Below are 22,363 nucleotides of genomic sequence, written 5' to 3' on the forward strand. Positions count from 1 at the left end.
GCCGTATCAATGTACCGCTAGGTGAAGATTTTTCCGCTGGTCGACTAATACATTCGTCTTAGTTTTCAGTTTTGATTGCTATTAATAAAAAAATATTAAAAAGACAACTTCAAATTTCAAGCAGTATATATGAAACACCTGATTTTGGTTTGCGCTTCAATATTTTCTAAGAATGTCTCATTTTTCTTCTTAAAATGACATTAGAGACGTAACGTAACTTTTGAATTTTTAAATCTATGCAGTATCAAGGTAACGCTAGGTGGAGATTTTTCAGCTGGTTGATTAATACATTAGTCTCAAATTTCAGGTTTGATTGCTTTTAATAAAAAATATTAAAAAGACAACTTCAAATTTCGTGCAGTATATACGAAACACCCGATGTTGATTTGCGCTTCAAGATTTTCTAAGAAAGTCTCATTTTTCTTCTTAAAATGACATTAGAGACGTAACGTAACTCTTAAATTTTTAAATCTATGCAGTATCAATGTAACGCTAGGTGGAGATTTTTCCGCTGGTCGATTAATACATTTGTCTCAAATTTCAGTTTTGATTGCTTTTAATAAAAAAATATTAAAAAGACAACTTCAAATTTCGTGCAGTATATACGAAACACCTGATGTTGATTTGCGCTTCAAGATTTTCTAAGAAAGTCTTAATATACTCCTGAAATTGATATTAGAGACGTAACCAAACTTTTAAATTTTTAAATCTATGCCGTATCAATGTAACGCTGTGTGGAGATTTTTCCGCTGGTTGATTAATAGATTCATCTTAGTTTTCATTTTTGATTGCTTTTAATAAAAAAATATTAAAAAATTTTTTACACCAAAATTATTTCAATAAAAAATCTAACCTCATACAGCATATACAAAACACTTAATGTTGATTTTCGCTTCAAGATTTCGTAAGAATGTCCCATTTTTCTTCTAAAATTGATATTAGAGACGTAATCTAACTTTAAAATTTTTAAATCTTTGCAGTATCAGTGTAACGCTGTGTGGAGATTTTTCCGTTAGTCCGATAATAAATTCGTCATAATTTTCTTTTATGACTTCTTTACACCAAATTATTTCAATAAAAATCTAACCTCATACATCATATACGAAACCTAACCTAACCTAACCTAACTTTTAAATTTTTAAATCTATGCCGTATCAATGTAACGCTAGGTGGAGATTTTTCCGCTGGTCGATTAATACATTCGTCTTAGTTTTTTATTTTGATTGCTTTTAGAAAAAAAATTTTAAAAAGAAAACTTCAAATTTCGAGCAGTATATACGAAACACCTGATGTTGGTTTGCGCTTCAAGATTTTGTAAGAAAGTCTCATTATTCTTCTTAAAATGACATTAGAGACGTAACCTAACTTTTTAATTTTTAAATCTATGCAGTATCAATGTAACGCTAGGTGGAGATTTTTCCGCTGGTCGATTAATATATTCGCCTTAGTTCTCAGTTTTGATTGCTTTTAATAAAAAAATATAAAAATACAACTTCAAATTTCAAGCAGTATAAACGAAAAACCTGATGTTGATTTTCGCTTCAAGATCTCCTAAGAATGTCTTATTTTTCCTCTAAAATGGATATTGGAGACGTAACATAACTTTTAAATTTTTAAATCTCTGCCGTATCAATGTAACGTTAGGTGGAGATCTTCCGCTGTTCGATTCATACATAAGCCTCAAATTTCAGTTTTGATTGCTTTTAATAAAAAAAATATTAAAAAGACAACTTAAAATTTCAAGCAGTATAAACGAAACACCTGATGTTGATTTGCGCTTCAAGATTTTCTAAGAAAGTCTCATTTTCTTCTTAAGTCGATAGTAGAGACGTAACCTAACTATTAAATTTTTAAACCAGCGGAAAAATCTCCACCTAGCGTTATATTGATACTGCATAGATTTGAAAATTTAAACGTTAGGTAACGTGTCTAATATCAATTTCAGAAGAAAATGAGACATTCTTAGAAAATATTGAAGCGCAAACCAACATCAGGTGTTTCGTATATACTGCTTGAAATTTGAAGTTGTCTTTTTAATATTTTTTTTATTAAAAGCAATCAAAAATGAAAACTAAGACGGATGTATTAATCTACCGGCGGAAAAATCTCCACCCAGCGCTACATTGATACTGCATAGATTTAAAAATTTATAAGTAAGGTTACGACTCTAATATCAATTTAGAAAGAAAAATGTGACATTCTTAGGAAATCTTGAAGCAAAAATCAACATCAGGTGTTTCGTTTATACTGTATGAGGTATGATTTTTAATTAAATAATTTTGGAGTAAAAAAGTCATAAAAGAAAATTATGACGAATTTATTATCGGACTAGCGAAAAAATTTCCACACAGCGTTACATTGATACTGCAAAAATTTAAAAGTTAGATTACGTCTCTAATATCAATTTTAGAAGAAAAATGAGACATTCATAGGAATTCTTGAAGCTCAAAAACACATCAGGTGTTTCGTATATACTGCTTGAAATTTGAAGTTGTCTTTTTAATATTTTTTATTAAAAGCAATCAAAACTGAAAACTAAGACGAATTTACTAATCGACCAGCGGAAAAATCTCCACCTGGCGTTACATTGATACGGCATAGATTTAAAAATTTAAATGTTAGGTTACATGTCTAATATCAATTTCAGGAATAAATAAAGACTTTCTTAGAAAATCTTGAAGCAAAAATAACCATCAGGTGTTACGTTTATACTGCACGAAATTTGAAGTTGTCTCTTTAATATCTTTTATAAAAAGCAATCAAAACTGAAAACTAAGACGAATGTATTAATCGACCAGCGGAAAAATTTCCACCTAGCGTTACATTGATACGGCATAGATTTAAAAATTTAAAAGTAATGTTACGTCTCTAACATCAATTTCAGCAGTAAATTAATACTTTCTTAGAAAATCTTGAAGCGAAAATAACCATCAGGTGTTTCGTTTATACTGCTTAAAATATGCAGTTGTCTTTTAAATATTTTTTTTATTAAAAGCAATCAAAAATAAAAACTAAGACGAATGTATTAACCGACCACCGGAAAAATCTCCACCTAGCGTTACATTAATACGGCATAGATTTAAAAATTTTAAAATTACGTTACGTCTTCAATATCAATTTAGTAAGAAATATGAAACTTTCTTAGAAAATCTTGAAGCGCAAATCAACATCAGGTGTTTCGTATATACTGCGTGAAATTTTAAGTTGTCTTTTTAATAATATTTTATTAAAAGCAATCATAAATCGAAATAAAGACGAATTTATTAATCGGCCATCGGAAAAATCTCCATCAAGCGTTACATTGATACGGCATAGATTAAAAAATTTAAAAGTTAGATTACGTCTCTGATATCAATTTTAGAAGAAAAATAAGACTTTCTTTAAAAATCTTGAAGAGAAAATCAACATCAGGTGTTTCGTTTATACTGCTTGAAATTTGAAGTTGTCTTTTTAATTTTTTTTATTAAAAGCAATCAAAAATGAAAACTAAGACGAATGTATTAATCGACCAGCGGAAAAATCTCCACCTAGCGTTACATTGATACTGCATAGATTATAAAATTCAAAAGTTAGGTTACGTCTCTCATATCAATTTAGGAAGAAAAATGAGACATTCTCAGAAAATCTTGAAGCGCAAATCAACATCAGGTGTTTCGTATATACTGCGTGAAATTTTAAGTTGTCTTTTTAATATTTTTTTATTAAAAGCAATCATAAATCGAAATAAAGACGAATGTATTAATCGGCCAGCGGGAAAATCTCCACCTAGCTTTACATTCATACGGCATAGATTTAAAAATTTAAAAGTTAGATTACGTCTCTCGTATCAATTTAGGAGGAAAAAGAGAATTTCTTAGAAAATCTTGAAGCGCAAATCAACATCAGGTGTTTCGTATATACTGCGTGAAATTTTAAGTTGTCTTTTTAATAATTTTTATTAAAAGCAATAAAAACTGAAATTTAAGACGAGTGTATTAATCGCCCAGCGGAAAAATCTCCACCTAGCGTTACACTGATACTGCATAGATTTAAAAATTTAAAAGTTAGGTTACCTTTCTAATATCCATTTTACAGGAAAAATAAAATATTCTTTGGAAATCTTGACGCGAAAATCAACATCAGGTGTTTCGTTTATGCTGCTTGAAATTTGAAGTTGTCTTTTTAATATTTTTTTATTAAACGCAATCGAAAATGAAAACTAAGACGAATGTATTAATCGACCAGCGAAAAAATCTCTACCTAGCGTTACATTGATACTGCATGTATTCAAAAATTATAAAAATACGTTACGTCTCCAATATCAATTTAGTAAGAAATATGAGACTTTGTCAGAAAATATTGAAGCGAAAATCAACATCAGGTGTTTCGTTTATACTGCTTGAAATTTGAAGTTGTCTTTTTAATATTTTTTTATTAAAAGCAATCAAAAATAAAAACTAAGACGAATGTATTAATCGACAAGCGGAAAAATCTCCACCTAGCGTTACATTGATACTGCATAGACTATAAAATTCAAAAGTTAGGTTACGTCTCTCATATCAATTTAGGAAGAAAAATGAGACTTTCTCAGAAAATCTTGAAGCACAAATCAACATCAAGTGTTTCGTATATACTGCTTGAAATAGAAGTTGTCTTTTTAATATTTTTTATTAAGAGCAATCAAAAATGAAAACTAAGACGATGTATTAATCGACCAGCGGAAAAATCTCCACCTAGCGTTATATTGATACGGCATAGATTTAAAAATTTAAAAGTTAGGTTACGTCTCTAATATCAATTTCAGGAGTAAATTAAGACTTTCTTTGAAAATCTTGAAGCGCAAATCATCATCAGGTGTTTCGTATATACTGCTTGAAATAGAAGATGTCTTTTTAATATTTTTTATTAAAAGCAATCAAAAATGAAAACTAAGACGAATGTATTAATCGACCAGCGGAAAAATCTCCACCTAGCGTTACGTTGATACGGCTTAGATTAAAAATTTAAAAGATACGTTACGTCTCCACTATCAATTTCAGAAGTAAATGAGACTTTCTTAGAAAATCTTGAAGCGAAAATCATCATCAGGTGTTTCGTTTATACTGTATGAGGTTAGATTTTTAATTTAAATAATTTTGGAGTAAAAAAGTCATAAAAGAAAATTATGACGAATTTATTATCGGACTAGCGGAAACTTCTCCACACAGCGTTACATTCATACGGCACAGATTTAAAAATTTAAAAGTAAGATTACGTCTCTAATATCAATTTTAGAAGAAAAATGAGACATTCATAGGAATTCTTGAAGCTCAAAAACACATCAGGTGTTTCGTATATACTGCTTGAAATTTGAAGTTGTCTTTTTAATATTTTTTTATTAAAAGCATTCAAAAATGGAAATTAAGACAAATCTATTAATCGACCAGCGGAAAAATCTCCACCTAGCGTTACATTGGTACGGCATAGATTTAAAAATTTAAAAGATAGGTTACGTCTCTAATATCAATTTCAGAAGAAAAATGAGACATTCTTAGGAAATCTTGAAGCGAAAATCAACATCAGGTGTTTCGTATATACTGCATGAAATTTTAAGTTGTCTTTTTAATAATTTTTTATTAAAAGCAATCATGAATCGAAATAAAGACGAATGTATTAATCGGCCAGCGGAAAAATCTCCACCAAGCGTTACATTGATACGGCATAGATTAAAAAATTTAAAAGTTAGATTACGTCTCTGATATTAATTTTAGAAGAAAAATAAGACTTTCTTTAAAAATCTTGAAGCGAAAATCAACATCAGGTGTTTCGTTTATACTGCTTGAAATTTGAAGTTGTCTTTTTAATTTTTTTTAATTAAAGCAATCAAATATGAAAACTAAGACGAATGTATTAATCGACCAGCGGAAAAATCTCCACCAAGCGTTACATTGATACTGCATAGATTATAAAATTCAAAAGTTAGGTTACGTCTCTCATATCAATTTAGGAAGAAAAATGAGACTTTCTCAGAAAATCTTGAAGCGCAAATCAACATCAAGTGTTTCGTATATACTGCACGAAATTTGAACTTGTCTTTATAATATTTTTTATTAAAAGCAAACAAAAAAAAAACTAAGACGAATGTATTAATCGACAAGAGGAAAATCTCCACCTAGCGTTACATTGATACGGCATAGATTTAAAAATTTAAAAGTTTTGTTACGTCTCTTATATCAATTTCAGGAGTAAATTAAGACTTTCTTTTAAAATTTTGAACGTGACAAGTGTTACCTGTGTGCGTTTGTTAAAACAGCCTTTTTCTTTTTTCCATACAAACGTTTTATAACTATAACGGAGAGTCGTCAATTTGAGGTTTATTGTTACGAAATAAAGTTCAATGTTGTCTAAGCAATGTAGGTGTGTTCCTGTCGAGTCAATTTGCACTTTATTATAGCTTCACGAAGTTCGAATTCAATCATATCTATCAAAACAATGTGCGTGTGTGCGTTGGAACACAGAATACATCGTTGGAGGATTTAATGCCGCGTTCTGAAACTCAACAAAAGTGATGTCGCGGACCCGACCAAATTGAATAGTCACAAAATGTACACAAATTGAAAATCAGTACTAATGATAGTACTGATTTTCAATTTGGTTGGCTTCGCGATAATATTTCTTTTGTTTTAATTTAAGCTTCGCGATAATATTACTTTTGTTTTATTTTAATTTAATTAATAAATATCCCTATTTTACGTACATAAAACATTGTGGGTACGGCTTGATGGATTTGACTCCAAGTCATATAAAATTGTCAATGTCAATTGTAGTTTATCCTTGATTTTCTGTTAACCACTGAGTTTGTTTTCGTGTTTTGTGCAGTGTTTAGTTACCAATGATATTATTGATATGCCTCCTATAAGACGAAGAAATTTAGGTAGAAAAACCCGAAATGCTACAAACCAAGCTAATTACCTATCTTATCTTAGTGCACAAGAACGTAACGACCGAAATGAACGTGAAAAAATTCGGTTATCACAAACGCGTGAAGCGCGAACGCGACATTCAACTAATAATCGCGCAAGTTTGAATCGAGCTGTATTTAGTTACGATGTGTCAGTTGACTACAGTAACTACCAATGTGTTGTTATTGGTTCTATGAACTCGGTTTGCTCACATTGTAAGGCATTGAAATACAAAAACGAAGCCAATGGATTGTGTTGCGCAAATGATAAAGTGAAATCGATACCATTGCATCCACCACCAGAGCCAAACTAATGAGTACAATTCATTAGTTTCGGGAATAGGACCAGATTCCATACACTTTTTGACAAATATCCAACAATATTACAATTGCTTTCAAATGACTTCATTTGGGGCAACAAATGTAGTTCGAGAAAATTTTATGTCAACTTTTAAGGTATGTATTATGGCAGTTCTTCTTCTTCCTTCCCTTTTCCCTTTATTTGGGGTCGGGTCTCCTTATCAATTTGCGCCAGGCCACTCTATCCTGGGTTGTCCCTGCATCAAGTTGAAGGGTTTCCAGTTCCTTTCTGATATTAGACCACCACGTAGCTTTTGGACGCCCTCTCCCTCTTGGGAATTCTGGGAGGCTTAAGGCAGTTTTTACTACGTGGTCATCTGGTTTTCGTTGAATGTGGCCATACTATCGTGATCTTTTTTCCTGTAATTTGCTGGGGATCGGAGCTACCTTAAACGAACCTCTGATATATTCGTTCCGTATTTTGTCCATTCTAGTGACGCCACCCGACCATCTAAGCCTCTTCATCTCATTGACATGAAGTGTTTGCTCGTGTCTCTGACTTACAGTCCAGCATTCAGAGCCGTAGAGCATAGCTGGTCTGACAACTGCTTTGTAGACTTTACCCTTGGTCTTAATGGGCATACGGTTATCACATAGAACGCCTGACACTTCCCTCCACTTCATCCATGCAGTTTGTACCCTGTTCTTGACATCAGCGGTTGAGTCTGCATCGGTACTTAAGGTCGACCCTAGGTACCTGAACTTAGTGACGGATGGTATTGGAATGCCACTGATGTTCAGATTGCTATGGCCTTGTGTTGGTGTTGGTGCAAATGCACAGTGCATGTGTTTCTAGGTTAACTTTAAGAGTTAGGTTACGACTCTAATATCAATTTAGTAAGAAAAATGAGACTTTCTCAGAAAATATTGAAGCGAAAATCAACATCAGGTGTTGCGTTTATACTGCTTGAAATTTGAAGTTGTCTTTTTAATTTTTTTTTATTAAAAACCATCAGATATGAAAACTAAGACGAGTGTGTTAATCGACCAGCGGAAAAATCTCCACCTAGCGTTACATTGATACAGCATAGCTTTAAAAATTTAAAAGTTAGGTTACGTCTCTAATATCAATTTCAGGAGTGAATTAAGACTTTCTTTTAAAATCTTGAAGCGAAAATAACCATCAGGTGTTTCGTTTATACTGCTTGAAATTTAAAGTTGTCTTTTTAATTTTTTTTTCATTAAAAACCATCAGATATGAAAACTAAGACGAGTGTATTAATCGACCAGCGGAAAAATCTCCACCTAGCGTTACATTGATACAGCATAGCTTTAAAAATTTAAAAGTTAGGTTACGTCTTTTATATCAAATTCAGTAGAAAATAAGACTTTCTTTAAAAATCTTGAAGCGAAAACCAACATCAGGTGTTTCGTATATACTGCTTGAAATTCGAAGTTGTATATTTAATATTTTTTTATTAAAAGCAATCAAAAATAAAAACTAAGACGAATGTATTAATCGACCAGCGGAAAAATCTCCACCTAGCGTTACATTGATAGGGCATAGATTTAAAAATTTAAAAGTTAGGTTACGTCTCTGATATCAATTTTAGAAGAAAAATGAGACTTTGTCAGAAAATATTGAAGCGAAAATCAACATCAGGTGTTTCGTTTATACTGCTTGAAATTTGAAGTTGTCTTTATAATAATTTTTTATTAAACGCTATCAAAAATGAAAACTATTACGAATATATTAATCGACTAGCGGAAAAATCTCCACCTAGCGTTACATTGATACGACATAGATTTAAAAATTTAAAAATTAGGTTACGTCTCTAACATCAATTTTAGAAGAAAAATGAGACATTCTTAAGAAATCTTGAAGCGAAAATCAACATCAAGTGTTTCGTATATGCTGTATGAGGTTAGATTTTTTATTGAAATAATTTTGGAGTAAAAAAGTCATAAAAGAAAATTATGACGAATTTATTATCGGACTAGCGGAAACTTCTTCACACAGCGTTACATTCATACGGCACAGATTTAAAAATTTAAAAGTTAGGTCACGTCTCTAATATCAATTTCAGGAGTAAATTAAGACTTTCTTTAAAAATCTTGAAGCGAAAATAACCATCAGGTGTTTCGTATATACTGCTTGAAATTTGAAGTTGTCTTTTTAATATTTTTTTATTAAAAGCAATCAAAAATAAAAACTAAGACGAATGTATTAATCGACAAGCGGAAAAATCTCCACCTAGCGTTACATTGATACGGCATAGATTTAAAAATTTAAAAGTTAGGTTACGTCTCTAATATCAATTTCAGAAGAAAATGAGACATTCTTAGAAAATCTTGAAGCGAAAATAACCATCAGGTGTTTCGTATATACTGCTTGAAATTCGAAGTTGTCGTTGTTGTTCGAAGCGGAAAAATCTCCACCTAGCGTTACATTGATACGGCATAGATTTAAAAATTTAAAAGTTAGGTTATGTCTCCAATATCAATTTCATGAGTAAATTAAGACTTTCTTGGAAAATCTTAAAGCACAAAACAACATCAAGTGTTTCGTATATACTGGTTGAAATTTGAAGTTGTCTTTTTAATATTTTTTTATTAAAAGCAATCAAAAATTAAAACTAAGACCAATGTATTAACCTACCAGCGGAAAAATCTCCACCCAGCGCTACAACCGTATCAAACGGCATAGATTTAAAAATTTAAGAGTTAGGATACGTCTCTAATATCAATTTTAGAAGAGAAATGAGACATTCATAGGAAATCTTGAAGCGAAAATAACCATCAGGTGTTTCGTTTATACTGCATAAAATATGCAGTTGTCTTTATAATATTTTGTTATTAAAAGCAATCAAAAATGGAACCTAAGACGAATGTATTAATCGACCAGCGAAAAAATCTCCACCTAGCGTTATATTGATACGGCATAGATTTAAAAATTTAAAAGTCAGGTTATGTCTCTAATATCAATTTCAGGAGTAAATTAAGACTTTCTTAGAAAATCTTAAAGCACAAAACAACATCAAGTGTTTCGTATATACTGGTTGAAATTTGAAGTTGTCTTTTTAATATTTTTTTATTAAAAGCAATCAAAAATTAAAACTAAGACCAATGTATTAACCTACCAGCGGAAAAATCTCCACCCAGCGCTACAACCGTATCAAACGGCATAGATTTAAAAATTTAAGAGTTAGGATACGTCTCTAATATCAATTTTAGAAGAGAAATGAGACATTCATAGGAAATCTTGAAGCGAAAATAACCATCAGGTGTTTCGTTTATACTGCATAAAATATGCAGTTGTCTTTATAATATTTTGTTATTAAAAGCAATCAAAAATGGAACCTAAGACGAATGTATTAATCGACCAGCGGAAAAATCTCCACCTAACGTTACATTGATACTGCATAGATTTGCAATTTTAAGAGTTACGTTACGTCTCTAATATCAATCTAGGAAGAAAAATGAGACTTTCTTGGAAAATCTTGAAGCGCAAATCAACATCAGGTGTTTCGTACATACAGGTTGAAATTTGAAGTTGTCTTTTTAATATTTTTTATTAAAAGCAATCAAAAATGAAAACTTAGACGAATGTACTAACCGACCAGCGGGAAAATCTCCACCTGGCGTTACATTGATACTGCATTGATTTAAAAATTTAAGAGTTAGGTTAAGACTCTAATATCAATTTCAGGAGTAAATTAAGACTTTCTTAGAAAATCTTGAAGCGAAAATCAATATCAGGTGTTTCGTTTATACTGCATGAAATTTGAAGTTTTTTTTTAATATTTTTTATTAAAAGCAATCAAAATTGGAAACTAAGACGAATGTACTAATCGACCGGCGGAAAAATCTCCACCTAGCGTTACATTGATACTGCATAGTATTAAAAATTTAAAAGTTAGGTTACGTCTCTAATATCAATTTAGGAAGAAAATAAGACTTTCTTTAAAAATCTTGAAGCGAAAATCAACATCAGGTTTTTCGTTTATGCTGCTTGAAATTTGAAGTTGTCTTTTTAATATTTTGTTATTAAAAGCAATCAAAATTGGAAACTAAGACGAATGTACTAATCGACCGGCGGAAAAATCTCCACCTAGCGTTACATTGATACGGCATAGATTTAAAAATTTAAGAGTTAGGTTACGTCTCTAATATCAATTTAGGAAGAAAATAAGACTTTCTTTAAAAATCTTGAAGCGAAAATCAACATCAGGTTTTTCGTTTATGCTGCTTGAAATAGAAGTTGTCTTTTTAATATTTTTTATTAATAGCAATCAAAAATAAAAACTAAGACGAATGTATTAATCGACCAGCGGAAAAATCTCCACCTAGCGTTACATTGATACGGCATAGATTTAAAAATTTAAGAGTTAGGTTATGTCTCTAATATCAATTTCAGGAGTAAATTAAGACTTTCTTAGAAAATCTTGAAGTGCAAAACAACATCAGGTGTTTCGTTTATACTGCAAAAAATATGCAGTTGTCTTTTAAATATTTTTTTATTAAAAGCAAATAAAAATGAAAATAAGACGAATGTATTAAACGACCAGCGGAAAAATCTCCACCTGGCGTTACATTGATACTGCATAGATTTAAAAATTTAAGAGTTAGGTTACGTCTCTAATATCAATTTTAGAACAAAAATTAGACATACTTAGGAAATCTTGAAGCGCAAAACAACATCAGGTGTTTCATTTATACTGCTTGAAATTTGAAGTTGTCTTTTCAATATATTTTTATAAAAAGCAATCAAAAATAAAAACTAAGACGAATGTATTAACCGACCTGCGGAAAAATCTCCACCTGGCGTTACATTGATACTGCATAGATTTAAAAATTTAAGAGTGCGGTTACGTCTCTAATATCAATTTTAGAAGAAAATGAGACTTTCTCAGAAAATCTTCAAGCGCAAAACAACATCAGGTGTTTCGTTTATACTGCATGAAATTTGAAGTTTTCTTTTTAATATATTTTTTTTAAAAGCAATAAAAAATAAAAACTTAGACAAATGTATTAATCGACCAGCAGAAAAATCTCCCCACAGCGTTACATTGATTCTGCATAGATTTAAAAATTTAAAAGTAAGGTTACGTATCTTATATCAATTTTGGAAGAAAAATGAGACTTTCTTAGAAAATCTTGAAGCGAAAATCTACATCAGGTGTTTCGTTTATACTGATTGAAATAAAAGTTGTCTTTTTAATATTATTCTATTAAAAGCAATCAAAACTGAAAACTAATACGAATGTATTAATCGACCAGCGGAAAAATCTCCACCTAGCGTTACATTGATACTGCATAGTATTAAAAATTTAAAAGTTTGTTTACGTCTCTAATATCAATTTAGGAAGAAAATAAGACTTTCTTTAAAAATTTTGAAGCGAAAATCAACATCAGGTTTTTCGTTTATGCTGCTTGAAATTTGAAGTTGTCTTTTTAATATTTTGTTATTAAAAGCAATCAAAATTGGAAACTAAGACGAATGTACTAATCGACCGGCGGAAAAATCTCCACCTAGCGTTACATTGATACGGCATAGATTTAAAAATTTAAGAGTTAGGTTACGTCTCTAATATCAATTTCAGAAGAAAATAAGACTTTCTTTAAAAATCTTAAAGCGCAAAACAACATCAGGTTTTTCGTTTATACTGCATAAAATATGTAGTTGTCTTTTTAATATTTTGTTATTAAAAGCGATCAAAATTGGAAATAAAGACGAATGTATTAATCGACCAGCGGAAAAATCTCCACCTAGCGTTACATTGATACGGCATAGATTTAAAAATTTAAAAGTTAGGTTATGTCTCTAATATCAATTTCAGGAGTAAATTAAGACTTTCTTAGAAAATCTTAAAGCGCAAAACAACATCAGGCGTTTCGTTCATACTGCATAAAATATGCAGTTGTCTTTTTAATATTTTGTTATTAAAAGCAATCAAAATCGGAAACTAAGACGAATGTATTAATCGACCAGCGGAAAAATCTCCACCTAGCGTTACATTGATACTGCATAGATTTGCAATTTTAAGAGTTAGGTTACGTCTCTAATATCAATTTAGGAAGAAAAATGAGACTTTCTTGGAAAATCTTGAAGCGCAAATCAACATCAAGTGTTTCGTATATGCTGTATGAGGTTAGATTTTTTATTGAAATAATTTTGGAGTAAAAAAGTCATAAAAGAAAATTATGACGAATTTATTATCGGACTAGCGGAAACTTCTCCACACAGCGTTACATTCATACGGCACAGATTTAAAAATTTAAAAGTTAGATTACGTCTCTAATATCAATTTTAGAAGAAAAATGAGACATTCATAGGAATTCTTGAAGCTCAAAAACACATCAGGTGTTTCGTATATACTGCTTGAAATTTGAAGTTGTCTTTTTAATATTTTTTTATTAAAAGCAATTAAAACTGAAAACTAAGACGAATCTATTAATCGACCAGCGAAAAATTCTCCACCTAGCGTTACATTGATACTGCATTGATTTAAATATTAAAAAGTTACGATACGTCTCTAATATCAATTTCAAGAATAAATTAAGACTTTCTTAGAAAATCTTGAAGCGAAAATCAACATCAGGTGTTTCGTTTATACTGCTTGAAATTTGAAGTTGTCTTTTTAATATTTTTTTATTAAAAGCAATAACAAATAAAAACTAAGAAGAATGTATTAATCGACTAGCGGAAAAATCTCCACCTAGCGTTACATTGATACGGCATAGATTCAAATATTAAAAAGTTACGATACGTCTCTAATATCAATTTCAGTAGTAAATTAAGACTTTCTTTAAAAATCTTGAAGCGAAAATAACCATCAGGTGTTTCGTTTATACTGCAAAAATATGCAGTTGTCTTTTAAATATTTTTTTATTAAAAGCAAATAAAAATGAAAATAAGACGAATGTATTAAACGACCAGCGGAAAAATCTCCACCTGGCGTTACATTGATACTGCATAGATTTAAAAATTTAAGAGTTAGGTTACGTCTCTAATATCAATTTTAGAACAAAAATTAGACATACTTAGGAAATCTTGAAGCGCAAAACAACATCAGGTGTTTCATTTATACTGCTTGAAATTTGAAGTTGTCTTTTCAATATATTTTTATAAAAAGCAATCAAAAATAAAAACTAAGACGAATGTATTAACCGACCTGCGGAAAAATCTCCACCTGGCGTTACATTGATACTGCATAGATTTAAAAATTTAAGAGTGCGGTTACGTCTCTAATATCAATTTTAGAAGAAAATGAGACTTTCTCAGAAAATCTTCAAGCGCAAAACAACATCAGGTGTTTCGTTTATACTGCATGAAATTTGAAGTTTTCTTTTTAATATATTTTTTTTAAAAGCAATAAAAAATAAAAACTTAGACAAATGTATTAATCGACCAGCAGAAAAATCTCCCCACAGCGTTACATTGATACTGCATAGATTTAAAAATTTAAAAGTAAGGTTACGTATCTTATATCAATTTTGGAAGAAAAATGAGACTTTCTTAGAAAATCTTGAAGCGAAAATCTACATCAGGTGTTTCGTTTATACTGATTGAAATAAAAGTTGTCTTTTTAATATTATTCTATTAAAAGCAATCAAAACTGAAAACTAATACGAATGTATTAATCGACCAGCGGAAAAATCTCCACCTAGCGTTACATTGATACTGCATAGTATTAAAAATTTAAAAGTTTGTTTACGTCTCTAATATCAATTTAGGAAGAAAATAAGACTTTCTTTAAAAATTTTGAAGCGAAAATCAACATCAGGTTTTTCGTTTATGCTGCTTGAAATTTGAAGTTGTCTTTTTAATATTTTGTTATTAAAAGCAATCAAAACTGGAAACTAAGACGAATGTACTAATCGACCGGCGGAAAAATCTCCACCTAGCGTTACATTGATACGGCATAGATTTAAAAATTTAAGAGTTAGGTTACGTCTCTAATATCAATTTCAGAAGAAAATAAGACTTTCTTTAAAAATCTTAAAGCGCAAAACAACATCAGGTTTTTCGTTTATACTGCATAAAATATGTAGTTGTCTTTTTAATATTTTGTTATTAAAAGCGATCAAAATTGGAAATAAAGACGAATGTATTAATCGACCAGCGGAAAAATCTCCACCTAGCGTTACATTGATACGGCATAGATTTAAAAATTTAAAAGTTAGGTTATGTCTCTAATATCAATTTCAGGAGTAAATTAAGACTTTCTTAGAAAATCTTAAAGCGCAAAACAACATCAGGCGTTTCGTTCATACTGCATAAAATATGCAGTTGTCTTTTTAATATTTTGTTATTAAAAGCAATCAAAATCGGAAACTAAGACGAATGTATTAATCGACCAGCGGAAAAATCTCCACCTAGCGTTACATTGATACTGCATAGATTTGCAATTTTAAGAGTTAGGTTACGTCTCTAATATCAATTTAGGAAGAAAAATGAGACTTTCTTGGAAAATCTTGAAGCGCAAATCAACATCAAGTGTTTCGTATATGCTGTATGAGGTTAAATTTTTTATTGAAATAATTTTGGAGTAAAAAAGTCATAAAAGAAAATTATGACGAATTTATTATCGGACTAGCGGAAACTTCTCCACACAGCGTTACATTCATACGGCACAGATTTAAAAATTTAAAAGTTAGATTACGTCTCTAATATCAATTTTAGAAGAAAAATGAGACATTCATAGGAATTCTTGAAGCTCAAAAACACATCAGGTGTTTCGTATATACTGCTTGAAATTTGAAGTTGTCTTTTTAATATTTTTTTATTAAAAGCAATTAAAACTGAAAACTAAGACGAATCTATTAATCGACCAGCGAAAAATTCTCCACCTAGCGTTACATTGATACTGCATTGATTTAAATATTAAAAAGTTACGATACGTCTCTAATATCAATTTCAAGAATAAATTAAGACTTTCTTAGAAAATCTTGAAGCGAAAATCAACATCAGGTGTTTCGTTTATACTGCTTGAAATTTGAAGTTGTCTTTTTAATATTTTTTTATTAAAAGCAATAACAAATAAAAACTAAGAAGAATGTATTAATCGACTAGCGGAAAAATCTCCACCTAGCGTTACATTGATACGGCATAGATTCAAATATTAAAAAGTTACGATACGTCTCTAATATCAATTTCAGTAGTAAATTAAGACTTTCTTTAAAAATCTTGAAGCGAAAATAACCATCAGGTGTTTCGTTTATACTGCAAAAAATATGCAGTTGTCTTTTAAATATTTTTTTATTAAAAGCAATCAAAATTGGAAACTAAGACGAATGTATTAACCGACCAGCGGAAAAATCTCCACCTAGCGCTACATTGATACTGCATTGATTTAAAAATTTAAGAGTTAGGTTACGTCTCTAATATCAATTTCAGATGAAAATGAGACTTTCTTAGAAAACCTTAAAGCAAAAATCAACATCAGGTGTTTCGTTTATACTGCTTGAAATAGAATTTGTCTTTTTAATATTTTTTATTAAAAGCAATCAAAAATGAAAACTAAGACGAATGTATTAATCGACCAGCGGAAAAATCTCCAACTAGCGTTACATTGATACTGCATTGATTTAAAAATTTAAGAGTTAGGTTACGTCTCTAATATCAATTTCAGATGAAAATGAGACTTTCTTAGAAAACCTTAAAGCAAAAATCAACATCAGGTGTTTCGTTTATACTGCTTGAAATATGAAGTAGACTTTTTAATATTTTTTATTAAAAGCAATCAAAAATGGAAACTAAGACGAATGTATTAATCGACCAGCGGAAAAATCTCCAACTAGCGTTACATTGATACTGCATAGATTTAAAAATTTAACAGTTAGGTTACGTTTCTAATATCAATTTCAGGAGTAAATTAAGACTTTCTTAGAAAATCTTGAAGCGAAAATAACCATCAGGTGTTTCGTTTATACTGCATAAAATATGCAGTTGTCTTTTTAATATTTTTTTATTAAAAGCAATCAAAATTGGAAACTAAGACGAATGTACTAATCGACCGGCGAAAAAATCTCCACCTAGCGTTACATTGATACGGCATAGATTTAAAAATTTAAGAGTGCGGTTACGTCTCTAATATGAATTTCAGAAGAAAATGAGACATTCTTAGAAAATCTTGAAGCGAAAATCAACAACAGGTGTTTCGTTTATACTGCATGAAATTTGAAGTTTTTTTTTTAATATTTTTTTATTAGAAGCAATCAAAAATAAATACTTAGACGAATGTATTAATCGACCAGCGGAAGAATCTCCCCACAGCGTTACATTAATACTGCATAGATTTAAAAATTTAAAAGTTAGGTTACGTCTCTTGTATCAATTTTGGAAGAAAAATGAGAATTTCTCAGAAAATCTTGAAGCGAAAATCAACATCAGGTGTTTCGTTTATGCTGATTGAAATAGAATTTGTCTTTTTATAATATTTTTTATTAAAAGCAATCAAAAATAAAAACTAAGACGAATGTATTATTCGACCAGCGGAAAAATCTTCACCTAGCTTTACATTGATACGGCATAGATTTTTAAATTTAAAAGTTAGGTTACGTCTCTAATATCAATTTCAGAAGAAAATGAGACATTCTTAGAAAATCTTGAAGCGAAGATCAACATCAGTAGTTTCCTTTATACTGCTTGAAATATGAAGTAGTCTTTTTAATATTTTTTATTTAAAGCAATCAAAACTGAAAACCTGCTCTAATCATCACCCAAAATATTGAGTCGTTCAAGAAATCTTTGGAGGCAGCAGTGACCGAGTTTCCAATGGAAACCGTTTGTAAATCCATCGACGAATGGCCCTATCGTCTAAAAGCGTTCGTCAAAGCTAAGGGTGGACACATTGAATAACTAGTTTAGTATATTAACATATCCTTTTCACTCTACATAATCACATGTAAAACTTTAGCATAAAGTTGTTTTTTAGCTATTATCGGATATTTTTTTTTTGTAACGTAAGTTTTTGCTAGACCAGGTATTATTTATATTTTAATATTATTCGTGATTATTTGACAATTTAACAGAAATGAACGTAAATACACAAGATAAAGATCGTGCGTGCGTGTGTGCGTGTGTGTTATTTAAATCCATTTCTATTACGATCCTATTGCGTTAATAACATAGTTGTCGCTCCGCAGATGATTAGTGGCGCTAAGGTGTCCGGAGGCAAGGCGAAATCAGCCGGGGCGATCGCTCAGACAGTTCCAGTTCAAGCGCAGTGTGTCCAGGTGCAGCCGGTGCTCGGAACGCAGCAGCTTACACGGGCACAGATCATCAGCCCACTACAGGTAACACTTGTCACGTCGCTTATCACTGCCATAAACATTATGCAGTTGAACAAGAGATAAAAAAAAATTAAAAACTTTGATATTAGCAACCTTTGTGGCTAACCTTACTGGATTTCGTACATAAGTGGTCAATTTAAATTGTCCTATTATTTATTGTCTTTGTTACGTACTCAAAAAGAAGATCAATAAATACTTGTATGCTATTTGAGAAAGTTAAAATCGAAATTGGCCTGATAGCGGACAGCGCTGCACCGGTCACTGGGGGGAAGACAATGCCTTGCACTGGGAGTGTCTATCAGCCGTAGGAGAAGCTGAAAGTGCATGTGACTGATTTCGAATATAATTAGTTGAACAGAATAATACGTGTGTGTGTGCGTGTGCGTGTGCGTGTGCGTGTGCGTGCGTGCGTGCGCACCTAAATACCAGATACTTGTCTATTTCCATACTATGATGGTCTGAAAAAATTTGCCCCATATGATAAAGACTGCCAATGTATATATTTTCTAACGTGTACAGTAAAGAGTAATATGTCTTTTTTTAAAATAATAAGTCATTAAATCTCCTCAAAACTCATAAATTCAAGATGTCCCAATACAACTGTGCATTATTATGGAACTAATCGGTATACTTTGTTGCCTTTAGAGATGTTTGTTATGTTCAGCCCAAGTTATAATAAGCAGTTCGGCTTGTGAATTGAAACCCCTCTTCTCGCAATCTAATTAACGAATTGTTTGAAAATAAAATGCTTTCGCGAATCCCAAGCTCGCAAAAAAATTTGTCACTTTTAGTTAGTAAATAACATGAGTTTGGTTTTTGTTATTTTGCAAGTATGTCGCAACTGCGCATCGTCAATTTTTACAATGAGAACTTTAATTAAGGCATTACAGCACAATACAACGGCAGTACGAGCGCCATGTCACAGCGCGGTGACGAAACATTGAAATTTTGTTTGACTGCACTTGCGGACACCTGTACATATATTTGCGAAATTATTGTTTATTTATTTGAATGCAATTGCGAATATCCTTATTTTAATTGCATGTTATGTGGAACGTTCTTAGTGCAAAACATGAGTCAATAATGACAGGAAAAGACAACTCGCTCGGGGCATGATGTCCTTGTGGGTTGTCCATTTTATTTGTTGTTACCCGTTTTTTCTTACAATTAACTTTTGAAGTTCGCATGTTATTACTTTGTTAATTTATATATATAAATATATAAATATATATATGTGGACGAGCTAGCGTTGCTGTGGCTAAAGTTTTTGTTATATTACATTATAGTAAACAATCTAATTTGACTCCTTATTTGACTTTCTACTACTATAACCCTTTAGTACAATGAGATTATTTATGAACAAAGACGAAAATGTTGATGTTGGTATACAAATTCACTGGATTGAGATTTGAAGGGGAAGTGAGTTGAACACAATTAATTAAAATGTTCTTACACTTGATATTAAGCAGAAATCAATAGGTACAAAATAAAAATTTATCAGATTTATTATTTCTATTTATTTTATAACAAATATAAGTATAATACAGTATAATACAGTAAATAACATGTGACGCTTAAACTCATAAATGAGGTATGCAAGGCAGACAGTCTTAAACTTTTAAACATTAATATCTATTTTTTTGAATTATAAATACTTTCAATTTCAATTTAATTTAACACCAATCGGTGCACAATGTTTTTGGTTAACCTGTCTTTAGCTAACACAAATAGATTCGACGGTTTCCCAACACGTGAACACGCAACATATAGTTGCCCATGAGAAAAACATGGATTTTTCAAATCTAAACCACAAATGGACATTGTTTGACCTTGAGATTTATTTATAGACTTGGCGAAAGCTAAACGAATTGGAAACTGTAGCCTTTTGAAGGGTACGGTAGAATCTGATGGTATCATCGGAATACGTGGCAGCAGGACCACTTTTCCTTTAAACTTCCCAGCCAAAATGGTTTGCTTCAAGAATGTTTCCGGTGATCTTTTTGATGACCAAACGCGTGCCGTTACATAATTGAGGTGGATTCAAATTACGGAGGAGAATAATAGGGGAACCAATCTTTAATCGAAGATTATGTGGTGGCATTCCAGGGATATGTAATGAATTTAAAAATTCAATCGGAAAATTTGCACTTTCATTTTCATCAACAACAGTATCGATTGATTTAAAAGACATCAGATCGCCTGGTAACAACTGTTGTATCTGGAAGTTAATTTCATCAACATCAACGTTTTTGGCTGCCAAAATCGTCCGTTGACTAAGCCATTCATGATTCAAATAATTATTCTGTATATCCGGGAAAATACTCTGAATCAATTCATTTTTATCCTGAACAACAGTGCAAAAATTGTCTGGTAGTTTAATGCATTGCGTATTTAGTTGCAGTTCTATTTAACCGTTCCCAATATCTAGTAGTTGTTCGGAAAATATTTGTGCTGATGGATCATTTTGCAATTGTACTCGCATATTTAATCGAAGGTCAATCGAAGTGTTTCAACACTTCGCCATAAGAATGAATGTTTCAAACATGCATTAATCTCATCCGCGAAAGTAGAGCGAGGTATAACCGGTAAGGTCTGCCGGAAGTCACCAGACAAAAGTAAGATAGCACCACCGAAAAGTTTATTATTGCTGTTTAAATCTTGCATAGTTCTGTTTAATGCTTCAAGTGAATATTTGTGTGCCATTGTGCACTCATCCCAAATTATTATAGAACTCTTCCGCAACACTGCAGCTATTCCACTATTCTTTTTGATGTTACACATTGCATCTGGTTTATTATGAACGTCCAATGGCAGCTTGAATGTTGAATGTGCTGTTCGCCCACCATCCAGTAAAGTAGCCGCAATGCCTGACGATGCTACTGCTAATGCGATTTTTTGTTGCGACCGTATTTTGGCAAGAATCAACGATATTAAAAATGTCTTACCGGTTCCACCGGGTGCATCCAAGAAAAAAAAACCGCCTTGTTCAGCAGCAACAGCCAGCATAATCCGATCATAAATAATTTTTTGTTCTGCTGTCAGTAACGGTTCACTGTTCATGATAATTGTTGCTAAACTTCTATGGTCATATTGATTTTCTCGTTGTAAATAGGTATTGACTAAGTCGGTAGCTGGACGATTAGGTGATGGCATACCATAATAATTAAGTGGTAAATTTGAAATAAGAACACATAAATCCTCGATTAAGACCAATGCTTCATTGTACATCTCTGGTGTATAATCTATGTTTTGGGATTGATTTGTTTGTCTAATTCGGTGCAAGATGTCTTCTGTCATACAATTTTTATATTTTTCCCACAAAGATTGTGCTTGCGAGGGATAACATGTCGTCAAAATAATTGCAAACAACTGACGAATGTTATTCGGTGTTGATGTCAACGCAGCATCAGCAAGCGTTAAGTCCCAATGGTTATCGTCTTCTAGCAATTGCAGTTCACGACATGCATCCTAGTATGGATTGAATACTCGACCATTAACTGTTCGTAAAAATTCAAAAGACGTTGGTCCGGGAACATTCACCGATAACAAACGTAAATAGAAGCACTCACGTTGCTTTGGATGTACCGTGTAAAGTCTCCCCAATGTCTTAGCTTTGAATATGCCTGTAATGGAAGGATGTGGTTTTCCTTGTTTCCGTGGCTCCCATTTTTTACTGGATTTGTTCCATGTGAAATAACGTGGAACATCACCATACACCAATGTCTTCGCGAATTGGCCAAAAACATCAGGTTTTTGACACAATGTAAAAAATTCAGTTAGAGTCGTTTTCGGAGCTTCGAACGCTCTTTGGAGAACATTTTCTTCAGTGAAGTATACACGTTGACC

Source organism: Battus philenor, unplaced genomic scaffold, assembly GCF_028537555.1.
Source record: "Battus philenor isolate CCGP_79_NKW_IND1 unplaced genomic scaffold, ilBatPhil1.0.hap1 SCAF_31, whole genome shotgun sequence".
Classification (NCBI taxonomy): domain Eukaryota; kingdom Metazoa; phylum Arthropoda; class Insecta; order Lepidoptera; family Papilionidae; genus Battus; species Battus philenor.